At 37.8% G+C, this 5,154-nt stretch overlaps 1 pseudogene; it reads right to left on the reverse strand.

The window, feature by feature from the left end:
• Positions 1–668: 668 nt before the first annotated feature.
• Positions 669–4,228, reverse strand: LOC119260374 (60S ribosomal protein L7-like; annotated as a pseudogene).
• Positions 4,229–5,154: the final 926 nt, after the last annotated feature.

The raw sequence follows: 5,154 nt of genomic DNA on the forward strand, positions 1-5,154 counted from the left end.
TATATATTTGATTATTTTTTAAGTGATTGTGAATAGAATTATTTTCTTAATTTCTTTTTCTTCTTCACATTGTAATTTAACTGTCTGCTATCTCTACATTTGTTTTGTTGTTTTGTAATGGTCTCTTTAGTACTTCTTTCATGTCTTTCTTGGTAGATAAATTCTTTAATGTTTTGTTTCTCAGTGAAACTCCTTACCCTTCTTTCTTGAATGATACTCTTTCAGAATAAAATATTCTAGGTTGGAAATGTTTTTCTTTGATCAGTTTAAATATCTTCTGCCATTTACATGTTGCCTGTAAGGTTTTGACTCCACAGACAGTCTAATAGTTGCTTCTTCATTAGATTATTGTTCTTTCACACAATGCTTTTAATATTCTTTCCTTGTCATTGCCTTTCAGTGTCTTAGAGTGTATTTGTGTGGTATTATTTTGTTTGGACCTCTTTGGGCCTCTTAGATTAGGATGTCTGCTTCATTTCCCAGAGGGAGATGACTCTCAGCAACTATTTCTATAATACACTTTTTAAAATTTGTAAGCAGTCACTGTTTATTAGCTTATCTGAATATAAAAACAATCATGGTAGACACTGTAGTTCATCCTTCTAATAAACATGTTGATCAGGTCTTCCCTCTTCACTTCTTACAAAATGAGGGGTTTTCATTTCACCTCACAGAAAAGATACTTTGAAGGGCCAGAGGAAGTAGTTTGACTCTGAATTATAGATCTCATGAGTCAGATCCCACAAGCACATGCTGCTGTACTCACCAAGGGGTTGAGCAATCAATGTGTTATCTATTAGAGCACTTTTCTTCTTGTTGCTTTTGCCATGACTATGCTTGTAGATCAATTCACTTACTGACTTAGGCTTTAGTACTCCCGTGCAATAATGCAGAAACTAGCAAACTTCTGCATGTCAGCTGAAGCCTCATTGAGCTTAACAAATGAGCCATTGAAGATCTGGCAAAGGTAAAGAAGCTGCAATACTTCTCAGACTTTTGGGCTCACAGCATTGATACCTTTAATTTTGGTGATAAATGTCAAATTTCCCCCCACAGGTATGCAGCAGTTGCCAGCTTTTCTTGCCTTCCTAGCCAATTGAATTCCAGTTCTGTTCATCTGCCTATATTCCTTGTGATAATACTTAGTTCTTTCATAGATAGCTTCTTCCTTGTCTTTTGAAGCATTTTTTGAGTAATCTTTTTTTCATAGGCACTGAATCTTAAGCTCCACAAAATTTCTTCACTTTTTTTTTAAGGGCTACTGGCATTGAAGGAATTTTCTTTTCTTCACCTCTGCACTCTTCATGGTTCCAATCAGAAAAAGGGTTTAAATGTATTTCATATCTCTTTCCCTTCTCCTTCTGAGATTCCCAAAATATGTTACACAAATGTGTTACACTGTTGGGTTGGGTTTTTTTTTTGTTTTTTTTTTTTACCTTTTTGTATTCCTTTCTCTCTTTTTCTCTTTTTTTTTTTATTTCTGTGTTCTCTAACATTGTACTTTTGAGTTCACTAATCCATTGCTTGCTTTTGTCTGAAATTAAGGTGCTCTTTATGGTTTTAAATTCATTTACAATATTCTTTAGATCCATCAGTTCTACTTTTAACAGTTTCATATTTTCTCAATCTTTATTGTGTTCCTAATTTTGATCACCCATTTTTTTTAATCAATTTGGCAAGCACTGTTATAACTCTTACATTAAACTCTTCCTCATTTCTACTGGATTGAAACCTTCATTGGGTTTTATTTATCTCCAGCAGTTTGTTATTTGTTCTATTATCTTTTCACTTTTAGATTTTAATGGGCTGTAATAAGTTTCATTTTCTTATCTTGATAAATTGTCTTTATGCCCCACTTATAAGAGGATGATTATAATCCTAATTTTTTTTTAACCCAGAATCTTTAGGTATCTGTTATTTCATAGGCCTATGCCTTTGTACCTTTTCAGATGGCCAGGATATTGATGCTGATAAGGAACAATATGTAGGAAGAAACTGGGACAGTAGAGCACCAAAACTTGCCGCCTGTGAGCATCAAAGTGTCAAACTTCTGGGCCTCCCCGGTGGCACAGTGGTTGAGCGCTGGGTTGCGAAGCTGCCTGCAGCCTCTGCAGCACTGGTTCGATCTCCGGCTGCTCCCAGGCCACTGGAGGAGGGTCCCACATGGCCTGCAGACCTCTCCTGCCGCCCGCTGCTCCCCTCAGCAGTATGCTTCGGTCCTTCTGCCTGCTCTGCTCCCCGCTCTGGCTCTCGTGAATTCTCTCACCCTCCCGCTCTTCTGACTGTACACAGTGCTTGTATAAATAAATAAATAAAACAAATCTTAAAAAAAAATGTGGACAGAATATTATATAAAAAAAAAAAGTTTCAAACTTCTTATTGTGCTACAGGTATCCAAGTTGTGTGGTATGGATCCACAGTGGTCCCTAACCATAGACAAGCATCTTGGCTACAATGTTTTGAACAGTTTTGTGCCAGCCTCAACATTTAGCTTGTGGTTGAACAATAAATGTAGTTCTGGATGGGGACTCTAGTATGATAGTACCACGAAGTGGAAATTACTCTTTGCTTTCTGAGTATAGAGCCTTACGTTTGGGTACTTGCTCCTATTAAGATCCAGCTGCTTAAATTCTAGTTAGTGAGAGCGTTCAGTTCTTGTCTTTGTTTTGGCCATGGGTGGGGGTAAGGCAGGTGTTTCATAAATCACAGTCACAGGTTGCAAATAATAGCCTCACAGTCACAGGTTGCAAATAATAGTCACAGGTAATTCAATCTAGCTTTCCTTGCCAATTCAGATTCCAACTGCTTTAATTTGGAAGTCACTGGCTCAAATTGGTAATCACCACTCTTCGTTCTTACTCCTCCATTTCTCTGTACTGCACATTGTTTATCAGTACCCCCTTTTCTTGTATAATGCCCAGTTTTAAAAGTCCCTAATTTGGATATGTATTCTTTAGTTAACCACAGCAGAGGACTGCATATAGCAGTCACCCTTCCTCTAGCGGGTTGCACTGCCCCAATCTTACTCTAAACACAGTTTAATACAGTTTTTCCTACTCTTTCCTATTTGCCATTTTTTCAATGTATAGAATACTCACCTGTTTATCTTTCAGGGGTTGCCTTCTTTGTTTAGTTGTAATTTGGTTAATACATGGAGGAGGTGAGAACAGTGTCTCTACTGTCCTACCATCTTGCTGAACTGCCTCTCTGTTTAGTAATCACAAGACAACTCCCTTTCTCCTCGACTCTGAAATCACCTCAACACTCTTGCCCAGGTTCCTTCTTCAGTGTAATGCCTCCTGCCAGGAAATTCCATCACTCAGACAGCATGCAGTTACCAAGGTTCCTAATCTTAGGTCTGTACTTACAATCTGTTCTAGTCCTTCCTGCCCAAGAACATGGAAACAGGAAACACTATAATGGAACACTATTATATTCCATTCTTTCATATCATGAAATCCATGACTTGAGAGAGCATTTTCAGTATCATATAGAAAAAGAGTACTGCAATCTGCAGGGAATTTTATTCTGTGATTAATATGCTTCAGAAGTACTGATTTATGTTATTTGCTTATCTGCTAATCTTGTAAAATGATTGCTAAGCTAATCATTCGGTTTCTGACAAAATAGAGCACACATTTATTTTTCTTGTAATATAATATTATGTACCCAGTAAATTGTCCTGTGTCTTTTTCATATGATTCTTCCAAACTATAGTTTTTTTTCTGGGATACTTCATTTCTGAAAGAGATAGTCTCATATCATAATGATTTTATCGTTATCATCGTATGTGGACAATTCCTCATGGTGTCAAATGTCAAAATGTAAGCATTTCTAGAATAAGAATTATGCCTTTGATGTGCTATTTTCTATCTGGAGTGTGCTAAAAAAATATTTAACAACTGTTAAATAAGGGGAACAGAAATGTTAAGCCGTGGGATGAACATCTCTGTAATTCTAGTTCTCAGATAAGTTGGTACCACTTGGCAGTTCTATTTTCATCACTGAGAGGTCCAGTGACTGCATTCCACAGTAATCCAAATGACATGGCTTAAAGAAGCTCACATTCCTTCTGGATCTGCTCCTGGATAATGGTCCTGGGATGGGAATCACCACTGCCATTTGTTCTCTGAGACAGATGCCAGTGATATTCTACCCATATTCTCTTTTCTAGACTGGAGCTCCCACTCACACGGTTTTCTGTGAGTTGTTGGTAGAAATTTCCCATCTCTCTGGGTTCTTCTCAGGCTGGGTGAGTAACAAAAACAGTATCACATGGGTTAGCAAAAGGAAAACCAATTTAAAACATAAGTATGGAGAATTTGTGTGGCTATAAATTCTAAAGAATAATGGAACAGACTGGAATTTTTTATTCTGTATTTAGGGACTTGAAGCTTTAAGCAAAGGGAAAGGACAGACAAGGAGGGGGGTTATCTCACTTTTACTCTGAAAGCAAAGATGAGATTCTTAGATAGTACTGACAAGCCTATACCTGGATAAGACTCCCCAAATTTCATTCTTCCAGGTCATAAAAGTAGTAGCAGTAATTGCTTCTCCAATTAGGAAAAAAGCAAAAGTTTAGAGAATGGCAAACTCTTTGATTAGGAAAAGGGAAGGACAACACAATGATAGATTTTCTCCTCAGCCTCCAGGGCCTTCACTGCTCTCAACTCAAAACGACTGACATTCTTCAAGTAATGGTAATAAATCTCCCGAGGCTCACAGGGTCCCAATTATCTCTAGATTCCATTATCAAGAGGTTTATTCTGAGCACATTGATAAAAGCCTATTTGACTCTTTTGGAAAAAAACAGATCTATAGGATGTTGAATACCAATAGCAGCTCAGACCTGGTCCTTTCCTTGGGTACCTGCCCTAGCCAATGGGAGCCTACTTGTCCAGAGAAGCCATAGAGTCATGAGCCCCTCCCAGGAGGGTGGCTTGTAACCAATGACTGACCCTGACCTATCACCTCAAGGCAAAACAAATCCATGATACAATTTCTACTCATAGTTCCTTGTGAGATCAAGCTAATGCTAGATTTCTCCTAAAACTATCTCTTCCTAGTGATTCCCCCTTCCTTATTAGGCTTCCTTCATCCTCTTACATGATTTGCCTGAAATATTCTCTCACTCTGTCAATAAAATAGTCACAC

This window comes from Talpa occidentalis, unplaced genomic scaffold (assembly GCF_014898055.3).
Source record: "Talpa occidentalis isolate TD23 unplaced genomic scaffold, MPIMG_talOcc4v2.1 talOcc4.6, whole genome shotgun sequence".
NCBI classification, from domain to species: Eukaryota; Metazoa; Chordata; class Mammalia; order Eulipotyphla; family Talpidae; genus Talpa; species Talpa occidentalis.